At 38.9% G+C, this 18,607-nt stretch overlaps 1 long non-coding RNA gene across 1 annotated transcript; it reads right to left on the bottom strand.

The window, feature by feature from the left end:
* Positions 1-2,805: 2,805 nt before the first annotated feature.
* LOC147752046 (uncharacterized) lies at positions 2,806-4,186 on the bottom strand. The gene is made up of 2 exons (XR_015315150.1): positions 3,495-4,186; positions 2,806-3,174 (listed from the first exon to the last, which is right to left on the bottom strand). It is a non-coding gene; the product is annotated as an uncharacterized LOC147752046 (long non-coding RNA).
* Positions 4,187-18,607: the final 14,421 nt, after the last annotated feature.

Here is an 18,607-nt window from a genome sequence, read left to right on the forward strand (position 1 = left end):
ATCGTGTCGCTGCGCTTAGCAAGCGAATACGAGACGCTCGCTCTAAACGTACTACTACTATCATAGCACAGCTTGCAGCGCCGTTGCGAACAACAGAAAGTTCGATCTTGTAGCAATAATTGGTAACAGCATTGTGGGTCTGTAACCTCCCAACAAAAATTTAATTATCGGATTAGTTAGCGTACTTGCATGTCTATGCCATGCTACATGGAGAAATAGTAACAAGGTTCAACAATCAAGGTTCAAGGTCACTTCAGTGGTACTAAATTGAAATCTCTATAGGGCCATCGGCATTTAATTAACTCAATAGCACGCTTCCGCAACTTGTGCTATGAATAGAACGTCAGTTTGCGATTGAAAACAGCTAAGCACGACCGTAATAAATGTATTTTGGGTAATCTTCCAAGCCGGTCACGGCCGTCACCACTGTATGTGCCCGAATGAAGGAGGCACCCCTATAAATTTTTGAAATTCGTTCTTTGAAGGATCATTTTGGAAGCATGGGGATTTATCTGTCCTATTTACAGGCTGATAGAAGGAGCGAATGTGTTATGCATTTCTATCTGATATACGTATTGTTGTTATTATGATCAGTTCCTCTGTTTGACAATGAGTGCAGTTGTAAATCTTAGCTCTTTAAAAAGAGTTTTGTGTATGTATTGTTTTTTTTATTAATAATTTGACGGTCACTACGTGTAAAAAATTGTGCTGAAGATATTATTGAATGTCTTCATGGATTAGGGAAAATTGTAGGGAATAGACAATGTCAATTTTTAAGCTGTTCTTTCTGTTTCCTAGTATTAATCGGTAAGCGTAAATCAGTGGCATTAAAATGTGGTCCATGTTTTGGGTTAAAGAAATAGGACGTCATTTGAAGGCCGGCTAGGTGCTTTTTTAATGTTGCAAGTCTGAGAAATGAATGCGTTTAACAGTTCACATTAAATCAAGCTATGAAAATAGAGAAAAATAAACATCCTGGCAAAAGCCTGCCCTAGAGTCGTGTAGAGTTTGGACGATTAGGTCAACTTTATTTCTGATCGACGTGTTGATTTTGTTTCTAAGACACTGTTAGGACAAGGCTCGATGAGATTCAATTTAGCAACGTCGCGAAGGTTGCAATGGATAACTAGTCTCGGAAACGGGTGAAAACGAGAGTGGAGGCCTGAGATTAGAACCGATGGTTTTTGTTAGCAGTCAAAAATCAAATGTCAGTATAAATCTAAGTGACAACTGTAAAGATTAGAAGACTTGTCGACCGGAAGAACTGTAGGTCGAATAATCATTATGCGCAGAGGTTGAACGACTCTGGCCAACAGTGAAAAATGTATCTGAAACAGAGTGCACGCTCTCGTACGTGCGTAGCGTACGGATAGAGCTATAAACGTTGTACACAGTACATGCATGTTTTGAAAGCTATTTGTCATGGTGATTCTACCGATTTATTAAAAAGCGACTTTATGGTTCCCCGCCACTTTGGCTCGTAATGTTTTAATCCGGTACGTATAAATCCAGACGTATAGTAAAACGTATAGATCCTACACAAAAAATAATATGCAAAAAACGTTTTGAGCGAAGTATCTGGCCGGCCACTCATACACATGAGCCGTCATAGAAACGCAAGTTATTGATTAACTTTGAAATCCTCAGTGATAGCTAATATATTTCTGTTAGAAGTGTTTTGAGGTGTTCGCTTTGAAAAGGTGCTCGCTTGCTAGAGGTTACTATAAGGTTTTTGCCGCAAAAACCTATACGAAATAGTCGTTCGAAATATAACAGTACATTGGTGGAGTGTAGCTGTTTGTGGCTAACGGTGTAATTCCAATAACACAAGAAAGCAGTACACGGTCGCTCATACAAATGTAAATAAATGAATTAAAAGTCAACTAGTGTAAGAGATAACGTCCTTATTGTTTATATACTATTTTACTTTATATATTATGATTATTATTATATATTCATAGAATTGAATGCGCTGTGAAAGAACATGCTAGCTTTTCATAGGTTTAACTAAAAAAAACTTTACTTTAACGATTTTAATTGAGGTCGTGATACGTGAGCATCAGAGCACTATATCCTCAATTCGAGAATTGTAGCTCAGCATAGACTATTCTTGTTCTGTTCGTAGTTGTGGGGCATTTTTTTTTTTTTGAATATATCTAAGCTTGAGAAAAAAGCCAGAGTCCCTAATATTGATGCTAAATAGACCAGACCACACATGAAGACCATACACACATTTAAAAGGTAAATTATAGATACATGCTTGAGGGCACCGTTACGCGGCCATGATAATAGGCTACTCAAGGTAACGCTACGACAGTTGTTCGAAGCATATACATATTGTATAGATACCGAAGTAACCCTATATTCGAGCATTTCGCTCGAATATACAGTTTTCTATACGTTGAACAATGTGAGCCAAAGAAAGTACCAAAATTTTGCATGGCCCCTAATAGAGGAATCAGTTTATTACGTAAAACATAATAAGAGTGATCATAATAAACAATAAATGAAAAAAAAAATTGCATATATGTTACTGAAATCGATTTTGACTAGAACCAATGATTATAACACATATCAGCAAGAGTCCTACAAAGCAAGAAAAAGCTGTTTGTATAATTCGATACAAATCTGTCTATTAACTAGTATTGCAAGACGTTTCAGTTAAATCCGCTAAAATGAAATATACCGGAATACTATTTTTAACAGTAGATATTCGACGGACTCACGTCAATTGATGTAAAGACAACCTACCTCAACGGCTGAGTTCAACGGCTGTCTTCACTTTAAAATAAAAAGATCAACGCATCAAGTAGTCACACTTATGGTTCATTGTCGTTTTAGATGTATTTTTTATTACTATGTAGATAAATTCTATGTGACGCATGGCTATTGGACAAGAATGAGAATAGTATCTAGATTTAACTTAAAATTTTTATCGAATTTCAGAGCCTCGCTCAGTAGAGAATATCCAGTTGATCTTTTCTCCGTTCGGCTGTCCCTAAATCGTTGTTCATGCCGACCGAAATCAGCTTGAAAAAGGACATTTTACATATGTACAAAGTACACATAGTACCTTACAAAGTACGTAGAAAAATTGAAGGACGAAGCGGTGAGGCTCGCCTGGTTGGTTGAGAACGATGCCCGTGTTTTTGTCTTCCGATGTATCGCTTAACTCTACAAAAACGACAGTTAAACCCAAGTGTTCACATACAAGTTAGTAACTCCATTTTATACTATAGTCAAATAGGGTAGGACGGATACACGCATTTTACAACGAACTCTTCGATCCCGGCAACGTAATTTTGGAAGGAATATGAGTGCTTAGTTGCACGGATTACACTCGGTAACGTGATCTTTGATAGGCAGAGAAGAACTACAGTATTACCAACTGAATAACCCCTGCTCTTGCCTTTTTTGCGGTCACACATTTTATCTTTACTACTTCTCTACAGTAAAAATGTATTCAGAATGGACTCTTGCCCGGTCCTTGTCACCTCGCCTTCAAGATTTCGATGCCACTTTTCGAGACCGTGGGTCTACTTCCGTTCATTAGCGAGTGGGTAGTCCTCGTCCTCTCTCTCAGAGTGCCTGATGGTGTAACCAAAGCAGGGTCCGTATTGGGGATAGCATTAGCTTGTTGCAGTGGCAAAGCTTGCTTCGAGCCTTACGTAAACGATAGTGCGTGGCGACAAAGATTATAACAGTCTCGATTGTGCACTGGAGCGTAAGTTGGTGTGATTATAAGTCCGGAAAGGTTCACGATAGGGCCGTGTAGCCGGACCGATATCAGGCCGCTTTTCCGTGGGCTTCGCTCTCGGGAAATGGCCTTACAGGCGAAAGCCGAACCAGTGACAATTTCAGTGAAAATGGAAAAGGAGCAGTATATTATTTATTATAACTAGTCAGCAGCGTAGCTACGTAAATGGCTGTCTGCAGGTCTTCTCGATAGTCGAGATGATAATGGATTTCGCGGACTTCGCGCACATGTCGAGCACTAGAGGTCGCCACAAAAGCAACCTACATGGATAAACTATGACTTTGAAAATTCGAAAGTTGAAATGCAATAAAACGCTGGTATTCTGGAAGAGAGAACAAAACCTACTTACACTTACTGTAATTTTTGTTTGTTTGTTTGCTAGTGATAAGTGTTTAAGTGGAATTTGACAATGGCATAAATAAATCTAAGTTTGAATCATATACATTGCTAGAGATTTTTGGCTAAAAAAACATTCATATTGAATTCTGCTAGACATAAAATCAAAAATGTATAATATGATCGTTCGGAATGAATAGTTTCTGGATAACAAAATAGGCGAGATTATTATTGCTATTACTCGTATTAGATGACCTTATGGTTAGTGGGCTTGCTACCGTATGCCAGTTTCGCAATATCTTTTTTTAGACGTAAGGGTTTGCAAGCTTACTTACAAATACAGTACGGTTGTATTGTAAAAAGCCTAAAAGCCTTTAAGGCCTTTGACTGCCGCGTTCGTACGAAATTCGATAATAAGTGAGGCGTTACGGCTAAAAGTTTTTACAGTGTTTTGGACTTCGTAAATGAACTATAAGGATTTATAATGGATTGTAAAAGACGTTGTAAATCCGAGTGATAGTTTGTATTGTTTGTTACAAAAAGTGCGAAGAAGACTTGAAAACAATGGGAAATTCAAATACAGGTAGTGAGAACCACCAAAATGCATATACTGCTAGCTTGGTAAGGCAAAATAGGTGTTTGGTGACTTTTGACTACTTCTGTGTGACACAGGCGAGCGTTTAAGTGAATAAATAGATTATATATATAAATAAATATATAATGGACATAATAATTTGCTCGCGTATTAGGTAATTGTCAATAGACTAGTCTGACAGCTGTTACCGTTGATGACCAGTAACAACGTGATCTGTTTGCGTTATCGTGACAAACGCTAATTCCAATTCGGTTATGAATAGGCCCGTATCAGGCTCTCATAATGTGTCGACTGAAGTCGTCTCAGTTGCCTTAGCATGAACTTCAATAGCTTGTAAAACGACTTCAGGGACGAATTGCACACATGCTTAATGGTATCAACTACAATAAGACGTATCGAGCATTTTACAATTTCTAATAGAAAATGAAATAAGGTACATTTTGCACGGCGAGCTTTTTTGACATAAAAGATACATTTCCACATTACGGCTGAATTTGTCCGGCATTTAAAGTGTGTTTTTGAGTGCACTTTGTAATGCGTAAAATTGGCAAAAAAAAAAAAAACTCATTTGCAAAAATATGCCTATCTATTCCAGTCTTTCGCTCAAATGGCTTTCATCTTCAGCCACTAAACACATTCGGCAAAGCATTACTGCCATTCGAAATCATTACCAATAGCGTTTAAAGTTCGATTTGGCTCCCTGACGTAGTTCAATCCGCCTGGGAGCCTGGGCAAAAAAGTCTATTTCACAGTAAGTTAAAATACACATAGCAGTGATTATGGCCATTTTGATTTAATTCCAACCCTACGCTAATAAAAAATCTAGAAATAGTCGGGACGCCGTAAGCACGCAGTAATGACAACTTAACATCAAAACTATTTTTAGGTGAATGACGAAGTCAGAGGAAGAGTAGGTCAGGAGGCATCTTACATCGAAGATATCGTCTAGCCTTAAAAGTCAAAGAAAAAACGAACAGCATGGCCGTGTAAACAACAAAAAAAATCTTATTAGAGAGGTCAAACACTGAAGCAATGTTAATGCGGTTTCCGACGTATCCGCCCTAGAAAGGGTTAAAAAAAAGCCTTTCATCCGATCAGGACTGCAGTGTTTAGTGGGTATTACCGTAGTGACCTTCAACCCTCACACAATGTCCGTTAATGCATTCTTCTGAAATCTTTAAAGAAGATAAGATTACCACAAAAAGATTGAGGACCGGTGGGCTATGGGCATACGTGAAGGGCAAGGTCGCATTCACTGACTAAAGCGTTCGTGCTTCGTTCAGTGTTGGTCCTCAGCGAATGTGTTTAGCGAAACCCAAAAAGTCTAGTCTCTAGCATCGCTTCCCTAATACCTCATATAGCTAAATGGGCCGGTATTAAAACGCATAGAGTAATTACCTACCTAGTAGATGATTTCACTAGATAGAGGATCCATACACAACCAGTAATTCCACAAACCAGATTTAAGGGTCAAGACTTCATTTGGATACACTCTATATAACGGGCGTAATGAGAAATTTAATGCCGCGCTCGAGAAAAGTAGTCGGGAGCACTTCGAGGATTACTTAGGTATTAATCAGTATACCTACAGCTGACTAGTTGCTCACGGTATTCAAACAAAGACGACAAACGATCAGTGGAATGATCGTGAGTCCCTTCATCCAGCCTCATTTTGAGTAGAGGGTATGTACACATCGCTCCGTCTGTACGCAAGTGAGTTATTTGTAGCCTTTCCAACATAATAGGAAACTTTCACTCTATCTTTTTTTTTACTCATTACTTCACTCTTGTTAGAAGTCGTTATGTGTTTGTAATCGGCGTCTAAATGTGCCGGTTTTTGTTATCAAGTAGATTAGAACTAAATTTGGTCTCACACGCGATAGACTGTCTAGATTTTCATCGCTGAATCGTTCGAAAGCATACCCCATTATTGATATTTGTTATTTTACAATTGAATGATTTACCAGATCTGTAGTAAAAAAAAAATTGCAATTTACATTCCAAAATAGTAACACAACTGAGTTATCAAACTTGCGGTAGATAAGATGACTGGGGTTCGAATTTTACTAAGATAAACCGGTTTGGCGGGGTTATTTGTAACGTCAGAGAAGCTGTGAGAGAGAACGCTGAGAAGCAACAACCATACGTTTCTGCCTACCATCAATTAGGACACATTCATTCAACTAGTCAAAGTTAGATTGTGTGCCTTTAGAAGAACCTATAGCTTTACGCGGCCTTAGCTCACACTCATGCCGGCAACAGGAAAAAGGCATTTTTGCAATTTGCTTATACTTATGTTCCTGATAATATGTACAAATAATAACCAACTTTCCGTGTTCGAATCGGCACTTGGGCACTATTTTGACGATGCTCTTCATGACGAGAACAAAAAGGAAAGAATAGTACAAATGGCAGACGCGCAATGGAGCAGTAGACAATTAGGTGTATCAGAACAATACAACGTATAACACGCCATTCGCCGAGTCGAATCTACGCCGAACATCTGTTCCTGTTTTAGGACCTGTAAGGCTGCATTATTGATTCTATCAAACAGCACTTCATATACACATCTTGATTCCTTAGAATTATGTATTTTATTAGAGTGAATGTTTGGGTCGAGGAAGGAGTGTATCATGTCTTTAGTAATATTCGGGAAAATGCACGCTGCCGCAGGAACGACTCCTCCACTTACCCGTTACCCGCCAATTTCTGCATGAATGTATCATGAGTAGCTAAACTTCCAAGCTAAACTTGCATCCGTTAATAAACGCACAGTTAGTAAAACATCGTCCTTACTGAATCCCTGTCGTTTTCAGTTGGTGGATAAAAATAGGTGTGCAGTATTTTCCTAAACTGTAAACCGACCTTTTATTTTTACCAAAAGTTTAGCTTTGTCTCACCTGATATACAGGACGAGGAAGCTGAATTTGGACTATTTTTTTTGTGACTCCGAAAAGTGCATTCAGACGAACACAACGCAATACAACTTTTTTCATATGCTAAAATTATTTTTGATAAAAATCGCCTTTATTCGATATAAATGTCATTGAGCGCGATCACTTTCTTAATTTAGGACCTAAATGATTCACTAGGCACCTTAAAATCTTTCGTCTTCAACAAACAGCCTTTCAATAGTAATCACACGACATCGTTAGATGTAAGCTTGTTAGACTGTCGTTCCTATATTCTACGTAAAAAAACTCAAGCGAAGTTGAATTTCCAAAACAGCCGACAACTACAAAAGGAGCAAAAAAATTTCAAATATATCAGCTGCTGAAGCTTATATAGACGACCCAAGTGGCACTTTAAATGTTGTTCTTAGAAACAGCCATGATTTCTAGACAAACGATACTAAATAGATAGGCGTATAAAAAAATAGCGTTTTGGGCTACTTCGATCAATTTTCGAGCTTTTTAAACTTTACATTCACTCAAGATTTCCCGGTCCCCCCCCCCCCCCGCAAATCCCTTCAAAATTTTCAGAAGCCGCATGAAAACCAGCAATAACTTAACCCATCGATTTCTGGCAAAAAAGTAAATATAAAAAATAATTAAGATGAGGGTTCGTCCCGCGCAAAAGCATTACGTAATAATTGATCTTTTCTCGAATTCCGAAGAAAGTCCACTTTTTTCTCCATGGTGCCGAGAATAGCGAGTGAGCGCATACCCGCTACGACAAGCAGCCTCCCAAATTTGTCCGAATTCGAACTACCTGGTCTGTCTGTGTATGAATATATATCTCTGACCTTTATCCGATATACACACTCGTAATTGAACTATAGTATAGTGCATTTGCTTTCTTATTATTTATCATTATTGGCAATAATAATTGTTGCTCTTGCTTCAGCGCCGTGTGCGATATTAACTCGCGAAGCCTCTCTGGGCCGGTTTCCTTTTTTCGTCTGTGTGTAGTCCGTAAGGCTGTTCGTAAGGACTACACGGCCATCAAAACGGGATCTGTCGCATTCAGTCTCATAAGATCACTGTTGATGGATATTTTGTACGGAATGATTTCTTTGAAGATTCAGTACTTGCAACTGTACTAAATAAATATATATATATATATAAAGAGCCTGTCATTGAGTTAATTCCACTGTAATGCTTATGGCCTACATCGTTAACTCACTACAATGTAGATGCAAAAGGCGTGATAGAAAAATAAATTTTGAAAAGCTTTAAGGTGTAATGAGTTCTCTGCTGAAGATAAACTTCCGCTTTATTTCTCACCTAAGCAATACGACCATTTCAACCTCCGCGTAATAGACAGGGAGATGTTTCTATATACTATCTTTTCAGTATGTTTATTTAAATTATAGACAAACTGCAAGATACAAATGATTCATCAGAATTGTTCCTTCTTTAAATTCGGAACTAAGTTTCCGCTATGTATACTTCGTTCATGACCCTTCGAAGCACTTCCACGCAGCTGATCCACTCATTATTAAAAAATATATATGTTCTATGTACAGCACTTAAACCGTCGGGCATCATCTCAGACGACTGGTCCCTTGCAACACCAAAAGAATCGTAGTACGCCTGGATTTGAACCTAGACTACTACGTGTCCTCAAATTTAACACGCAAAGACGTTACCTATTGCAATATCACGATTATAATCGATGAACTCTCCGCGTGACGCAAAAACTGGCTTATTATTCATTTTGTTTATTCGTTCTCTGTTATTTGTCATTAGTGTAATTTTTGAAAAGTACTGAGCTGAAAGAATACGACGATCAATCCGACATTTTCGCATTAGGGTAGTTCGATTTATTTGTGTTGTAGGAAATGTCAAGATAAACAATACAGGACTGCGCATTTCATGTTGTTGCATTCTCAGCCCTCTGGAACTGCTGAGGCTACTACAAAGTCTGGCGTAGGATATTACCCACATCTTGCATGTTGCGCTGGATTCAGATCGACGAGGAGCGTTCGTCATTAAGCGAAGTCCTTTCTACAGAAATTATGTCACAATCTTCACCTTCGTTGGACTAATTAAACTGCTCAGTAATTAGCCATCGCCAACTAACTCCGAATGGCTGGAAGAGGCGCAACATTGACCGCAAGCAACCGATAGCATCATTTTGACGCAACCAAGCAAAATTTCTGCTTCCTAAATATTTAACTTTGTATCAGAAGTCAGATGCTCTGGAAATGTTAGGGTAACATCCGGCCTAAATCAGTCGACGAAATTGGGTACTATTTCAGATATTTCATTGAATTTTTGGCCTAGTGACTTATTGCATGAATTTTATTTGCTTTGGAAACTATTTTTTTCGTGGCTTTTTCCAATCTGGTCCTTTCATGATTCTTCTACACAGATCGGCTATATTTCCCGATGAATGTTTTGCTTTACGTCGTCTCACAACACACATATGGCCCTAGTTTTACCTTCAAGTGGAAGCGAAATAAGTGGCAAGATAGTAACGACCGATGCTTCCTACCCGTGTTGACTTAATTGTATATCGACACCTATTCGTCTCTTTTCATTGTTATTGCTGTTAGCATTGGAAAGCCAGGGACCATTTTTCATTTTTAAGCCAGCGTACCTGTTTCGAGCTTGCAGGCTCATGTTCAGCCTGTCTAGCAGCAGTGTTAACTAATTTGTACTGATATAATTTTATGATCCTCCCGAATGTTCGTAGTATTCCTCTAGACCCTAAACTCGAGATCTCTAGAACTGGCCTAAATCGTTTAAGTAATAAGAAAGAAGATTTGCATTGAATAGCTGCGACGGGTCGAACTGACCAATGGGATCAATATAACCGTATCAGATAAGTGAAGGACGTCGCCAAACAGTCTGTCTTGGAAATTCTTCACACTCCACTACATTGTGTATGAAGAATATACTGAATAATGTAACATTTACATATATACATATATCTGTGTTGAACGAATTAAAATAATTTATTTATGGCTGCCTGAGGAGGATTTGTATTCCACTTTGACTTATTGCTATTTCTGTAAGGATTCGTCATTTGTCCATGTGACATTATTATACGAGCAGTAGTAGCCATCAGTTTACAAACATATTGAGTATTACACATATGTAGATACTATGCGGATCAACCCCCGTTTATTATCGGGGTAAACCACCGACTGGACGTTCCAACGAGAGTAAAGTTTAGATAAGTACATTATCATAAGCAATTCTTCCGGAAGCTTGCGTTTTTCAGAGCTGAAAACCCCGACTGTAGCAAATATCAGCACGTTCATCACTCGGACACACCAAGATTCATTAAAATTTATCAATACGATTCACGTTGTTTTTCAAAAGTATTACCTAGCATAGATGTGTGCCAAATCTGTTATTACGCGAATGACAGCAACTGTTTTTAAGTAAGTACTCCCAGAAAGACACGACATGCCAAATTTCTCATAACCAATACTCTCGTGATATAGGCTGTCGCAAATTTCATTTTGTCGTCATCAGCGGCTAATGGCAATACAATATAGACAATTTGATTTCCCTGCACGTTTGTCTGAACGTTTGCTTAGCTAAAAACCCGTTTAAGAATGAGCTTGCGACCACTCAGGATATTCAAGCTCCGCTGCAAAAACTTTAAGTAGCTTGCTGTCAACTCATCTGATTCATCTTCCAACGAAATGGCTAGAGCGGAACGTGACTTTAATGGAATTCTAAGGATCCACTTAATTTTCGTCGCAGCAGTTCACATAAGACAAGTTCAATCCGACCCGGCTCCGAGTAGATATCTTTTTTATTAACAAGTCCTTAGAATTGCGTTTTCGGTACGACATCAAGGACTTGTCCCGCCAGGAGCAGCCGGTGTAAGTCTTGTCGGGCCATTCTGGGATTTCTCCAACAGACCTACGAAACGGCATGATAACCACGTGGACAGCTCTTTCTACAGCTGTTAACTCTATTTTTCGTTTGTGACAGTAACCCTCGGTGACTCATGAGCCTTTGAAGTAATAATTTTGCTTGGATATGAACCAGTCTAGCTGTAGGCTTAATCTTTAAGGTTACCATTGCAACGGACTCGCAGAGATGTGTACTAAATGTCCACCCTCTTCGGTCCGCCTCTTCGTGCAGAATACTGATAAATCGTTGATGAGCTCTTCCATGTTTGGAAACAGCTACCACAGTACCTAGTCCTCGGCCGGCAGTGGTGCAATGACAAATCCTTACAAAATTCATGCTGAAAGAATATGTTAAGGGATTCAACTAAAAGTGATTGCCGCTCTCTTGATCTCGTTCTCTCACCAATAGCGACTGTATCTAACCTACCAGCACCCTAAAGTCCACTAAATTCAGGTTAAAACAAGCCTATACCAGCTTAACACCTACTAGTGTAACCCGAACGCGAATAGTCACAATGGCGAATAGCACGATGTATTCCAGCCCTCCAGCAATATGAACACCCAACCCTTTGAGAATTATCAATCAAGGTACACGCAACATAGACTCGGCAGTGTATGAATACGAAGCAACACGCCAGTATAGACTTCAAGCTTTCTTTTGGCCAGGAGTGCCTCACAGCTTGTGGTCCTTGAGACGCTGTCGTGATAAATACCATAAAGTGCGCCCTTGGCCTCCTAAATGCATACGCTTCACGTGTTTTCCTCCGAATCAATCAAAACATCAATACAGACTATTTTTTTCATCGAAATCCAAAGAGATCGAAAGTTTGTGACCCCATACGACAAAGTTGAATTAGTAAACGACGAGAGTCGCACCTAGAGACGACGTAGATGTCGCTCCATCCTTAAAACATCTAAGAGAAAAGCATAAAGGAGAGAACATATTCCAAAGACTGGCGGTTATGTAAAGCTATATCCCAAAGCCTCAAGCAAGCCAACTTCGTAAACTAGTACGCAGCAATTTCAGAATACTTCAGTGCCCGCCCAATGAACATTGTGAAGGAACGCCATTTTGCATGCATCACCGATACTCAAGTCCCGACAAGCGTTTACTTATTTTTCTGCCCACAGGCTCATAAGTAAACCTGTTGAACAGGACGTTGCACGAATATGGCATTTATTACGTGACAGGGTAGTGGCCCACTGGCCTATTGCCGTGAGAACTTTACCGTCCTCATTTTTATTTAATTGTTACCCAATTCGAATTGTTTTCGTCGGGTGATTAAGTAACTACGTCCTATTTTACTGCCAGTAAGATTCATATTTTGTATAAAACTCGGCCTATTTCTTCAAGCGTAGTTTTCACGTATACGATTTGTATGATTATGCATTTATAGATATGGCAGATGTATAACAGATAATAGCATCAAATGTTCCACTTACGGCTCACACTTAGTGAACGCATCCGCAAAACCCAGAACTCGTCTCCAAATATGCTGCTACCTCGGTTTGCTAACAAGGCGTTCAAAAGCTTTTCGATTTACTTCCAAACGTAAACGCGTAAATAATAAAAGTTAGTAGTTGGCTCTTTTTACTGTTATCTCTTATCGTTATCATCATCATCGTGGTCACTCGCCTGACGGTTTTAAGAACATTAGAAAAATGTATCCTTATAGTTGCCGGTTGCCCACTTCACTCCTTGAGTAGCTTTTGAATAACCAATGAGTTGCTACTACGTCTAAGCTTCTGCTGTCTAAAGGTAATGAATCGTAACTACATATTGAACAGCTCAATATACTTAAACAATTGCAATTGCAACTTTTACATTTGCTGGTTTTGTAACTTCTTGCCAAAAGAGGATGCTTAAGTGCTACTTTTTACTCGGCACACCCCGTTCTTATCTCGCTTGAGTGGCTAAAGCGTTTGATAACTCATCACGTCGATTTGGCTACACGACCCGACGTCTGTACAATGTCAACATGGATTTATCAATTTTAATTTTATGATCACGTACACTGTTCGTATTGAACTTTATTACAGGCTATTTACTGGGCAGGTTTTACCTGAAATAAGGTCGAGAAGTCAAATGAACTCTTGAGGAGGGTGATTCGAGGAGGGCAAGCGACCTTCTGGTAACCATTGTGGCCACTGGAGATATAGTCACTGGTTCAAAATGCATTATTTATGAAAAAAAAATTGCTTTCTAACGAAATGTTAGAGTAAGCCAATGATTCCGCGAATGGTTCACAGAATAATTATTGGTTTGTCTATTCAAAGCAATAAGGCTAAATGAGCGTTCATTTTAGACAGGCGTGAAGCACCGGAACTGCTCCGTGTGTTGCAGGCAGCTTTATCATCATTCAAATCGTATTACCGGATAGTTTACCTTAGATAGTCCGAAACCGTAAGGCCAAAAATGAACGAATAATGTAAAGTTTCGGGAAAGAAAGTTCGGCCTATATTATGTAAGGCTGGAATTATTGGCGGCCTTTTTTTTACAGTGATATAGCGAAAATATTTGTAACCCGTCAAGTTTATGGTATAACTTATTTTACACCTGACCTTTCATGCGTATACATATAGGCAAATATGTTGTCGTACTGGATGTTTTTACGTTTTTATCCCGCTGAAATATTTTTTGCTTGAGCCACATTCTGATATTAGTGGAACAGTAATAGTAAAAATGCAAATATGATTCTCTCTTAATTCATCAAGATCCTACGTTGCCCATACGATATAAAATATCCAGAAGTAATTTCTGCTATTTACTTGTAACTGTTCGCTTTTGAGTTCTTCTCTCTTCTTTTGGATAGCTTTCATCTTTCATCATTCGCACGCGACTTTAGCCCGTTGGCCTACTTTTACTTCTTAATGATCACGCAGTGTCCTACAAAACAAAATTAAAGACATAGATACGTAGATCTTGAACTCAGATTTCGCGTTTACAGGCCGCTGTGTTGAGTTATGCGCTGAATTTTTTTTGACATTTCAAATACCTATTCAAATTACCGATGTATCAAAGCATGACAGAGCTTTGACAGAGACTGCGAAACACAGGAAAAAAGTGCATCTTTACCATGTGATTCAGGTTTTACCCATCCTAGGCACATCCTGCGCTGACAAACGAAAATTTATAAAATGCTATTGTGATTTTTAGACAAGTGATATTCGCCAACGCACGCTAAGTTTGACGGAATCATGCACTTCTTTTGCAGATTTCGTAGCAGGGCCATCGAGCTGAAAAATTACTATGAATGTTTCAGCATCCAAGTTACTTCGGTACAGTTTACTATAATAAAACTCTGTTTCTTTTATGGATTTTTCTTATTTTAAAGGTGTAGTGTTCTGGCTTAGTGAATGTAAATTGTGTTAATAACTATAATACACAATAGAAACTGGGATAGCATTGCGATTACAGATACAGAACTAAGAAGAAAAGCGTACAAGGTGTATAGAGATTTTAAAAAATCTCTGAAATATTAACGAACGACCACTATATGTGGACTTTTAATTAGACCATTAAACTAGAAAAGTGGGCTGGTGATTCACGAGTTTCAAAAATGCCTACTTTGCAAGCCCCCGTACATGCGCCTTCCTATAATTATGACAGCTTTGGTTGGTAAGTATTTTTTAGTTACTACCACTTACATCTAAACTCTTAACTGGATGATAATAATTCGCTTGCGTTTACGGAAGTTTTGTAAATACGAACCCTTGTAGCACTCGCGTTCTGCTCCTCGCGAAAACGCTACTCTTGATGCTGCCGGACAACCCGATGCTCGAAATCTGATTACCTTCTTCGTACTGATAACTGAAGGTTTTTATTTTTTAAAACATTAGTTAAGTAGTGTAGCTTTGATTTTATAGCGTGCGACTTTCACTCTCGATTCTAGTTACTCTTGCGTGTCGATTTCTACATAAACACGATTGTTTTTGGCTTTATTTCATACTTGTACGCATATGGAACTTTTGTTCCAATTGGCGTGCTGCCAGAGTTACATATTCAAGTTTTTGATTGTTGTATGTAACTTCGAATAATATACCATTAAAAACCAATAACAGTGGTTTTATATAATAGGTAATAATTAGTTAATATAACATAAAGAGTTATTGATATATTAACTAGTTCTAATGTATCATACATAAACATAAAACTCTATTCAATTTATGTTCTATTAAATTTGCACGATACGACTCGATTGATATATGTTTTTCTTGACAACTAAATATCTTCACGCTAAATACATCTAAAGCTAGTCCATAAGCTGCAATGTAGTGTCTTTTTTGCCTGTGAATGTAAATAGGCGCCCAATCAGCTGGAAAATTCTTGTTTCCAACTGACATAGAACTATAGCTGTAATTCTGAACACAGTAATAGGGAAAAGTGTCTTCCTGCCTGGGAAAATTTATCATCGAAATAATGATACGTCGACCATTCAATTGGAAAACTCAGATTGCATCTGAACGCCCACCAAGATGGCGTTTGTTTCTAAAGTACTAATACTCTTTTAAACGCCATAGGTAAGATAACTATGATAGGCTTGATCGAGTCCTCATGTGTTTCGTTTTCATCGTCCCAGCCTGAGGGTAAATCTACGCTCATAATACACATTTGTTAGGTGTCGCGTAATGTAGGGCTCGCGTGCCATAATCGAAGTCCATCATCTTAGATTAAATTTAACAACAATAGCAATGAATATATAGGAACTTCCTGGGTTTTCTTTTGAACGAACGCTTCTAAACTAGATCGTTCAGTCTTCACTAAGCACCATAAGGTTCTTAACGAACGCTTTGAGTAATTTGCATTTTATTAATATTTACCTATGGCTAGAATTCAAACGGGAATAGGAATCTGAGTTCTTTAGAGATTTTTCTTGTTAACGTGAACGTATTGGAATTTGATTACTGATTTAGCATCCACGAAGCTAAGTTGATATTTTCGTTAGACCTATAGTTCGCAATGACCTACCTTAAGCTTACGCATCTTCTCTAGCACTTGCTAAAACTCCGGCCATATCGGTGACTTGAACAGATATCCTAAAAAAGCAGTGACGACAAGAATGAAGTTCGGCTTGACCAATGTTGGATCTGATGAGAAGCTCACGAACGAAATCCCCGTCTCTTTGTGTTGCTGGCCCAAGGCCGTGACGAAGAGATTTGAGGTTGCTTTTGGTAGAAGATGCAGGGGTTGTGACCAGATCACCTGAGCCGCCGAGAATGGCAAGCCCATAAATCGACAATGAAGCTGTCACCAATAGTTCCTTTCCTTGCACGCTACAATTATCGACAATAGTACAGCGCATAGCTAATAAGATCTATCTATTAATAGGTGGAGTGAGGTGTATAGGAGAATCCGATTTCACCCGGATGAAATATCTGGCAGGTATAGTTAATTGTTTTTCCGCTAAATAGTAACCTAATTTCATTGTTTGCTCCAATAGGGTATAATTATATGAACCTGAATTTGAAATAGGTTCAATGACAACAGAACCCTAATAATTGACAAAAAAAAACTAATCCTTCTGACCTCACAAGTCTTCCGCTGTTTTACTGTGAACGGAAAAAAAGTATCATAAATAAGACCAGCCCAATTATCTCTTGTAAAAAAAACAGATATTCGTACGATATGAAATTTCGACGGCACTCGTTATCCATGCGCTGAATAATATCAGTGGAAGAAATTAGATTTAAACCGGCACCTTGACCACTTGAGTGGGGGCCAGTTCATTAACATGACTGTCAGTTACTGAACCTTACTGAAAACGTACGCAGTCATCCATAAACTTTTGTTCCTCGAAAGTTCATCGAAAATTGGTGCAGACATTCAGTAAGAAAACTCGAAGGGAACCAGAGCGTGTGAATGGCGCAAATGGTTTAAGAACGAAAAGTATTGAAAAACAGCGAGGAAGGGACCAGGTATCGGAACTTGAAGAAAAAGAACGCATTGCCTATGCTGAGAAGGTTTTCCATAGTAGCAGAGCTTCAAGTCTAAGAGTTTTGTCGGCAAAAACTGGCATTTCGTATCTAAGTTATTACAGAATTATAACCCAAAAACTGAAAACGTGAAAATAGGGTATTGTGAATTAACCCCCAAGAGACTTGAGAACGTGTGTATTCCACGAGCAATTTGCAAAATTTTATTCAACAAAAAACCGTGGAATATACGGTGGTCAAGAGTAAGCAGGGTTTAATCTTTAGCATTAGCCTAAGGAGGACCAGACGAGAGAATGGCACCGCTGGATAGAAGACAAGTTCGGCCGTGAACTAATGGTAGTACTCGCAATACAACAATATATATATTCGCGAATCGCATATTCACTTGCACATCCCGTTTTATAAGTTATGATTACATACGGAGGGTACTCTGTAGTCTCCAGGTAGTTCCTCGTTAATGTTGACTTAAAAATTAGGTTTTTCACGCGGATTGTGACATCACTGAAAGTAGGCCGTGGCCGAAAATGGCCGGTGGCGAGAAATCTCCAGCGCCGTGGCTGGCATCCGACAGTGCAGACAGCATTGACCACAGGGTAAACCTATGTGCCACCTCGGTGAAATAAGGTGGCAGTAATGACGAAACGGTCTAGTTTTGTCTGCAAGGGAAGGTTTCCGTGAGCTGAATGGTTAAAGCTAGAGTATCGGTAAGTTAGAACTGGTTAGAGGTTACTCCCTATGCTATGATAGGTTGAAACGGCACCCTACGGTGCTGTCTCAACCTTATGTTAAGCCGTAAAAGTAGCATGGCTATTCAAGAAGGTTGACTTTTACTAGATTATAACATGTGGTCTAGATTCGAACGTGGGCATCGGCACACGGCTCGTTTTGTACTTGGAGCCAGCCAACTATCTGGCGGAGCACCGAACGACGATATCGGAGATAAAATTCGAAACGCAGAGATTATAACATGTCGAGCAGGCAGCCTTGCTCGTCTTTATTAAGAATCAGGACCTAGTATAGTGAGTGTGTAGCATAATGCAGCAACGAATTTTTGTAAGACTCAGTGGTACTTATTAGACAACGCCAGATATCTACCTGTCTGTGTCGCTTTCTAGTTACGTGCCAAGTGCTAGAGCAACAAACTAACTTGATTCTTGAAAAATGTACT

The sequence above is a fragment of the Varroa jacobsoni genome, unplaced genomic scaffold, assembly GCF_002532875.2.
Source record: "Varroa jacobsoni isolate VJ856 unplaced genomic scaffold, vjacob_1.0 contig00287, whole genome shotgun sequence".
Classification (NCBI taxonomy): Eukaryota; Metazoa; Arthropoda; class Arachnida; order Mesostigmata; family Varroidae; genus Varroa; species Varroa jacobsoni.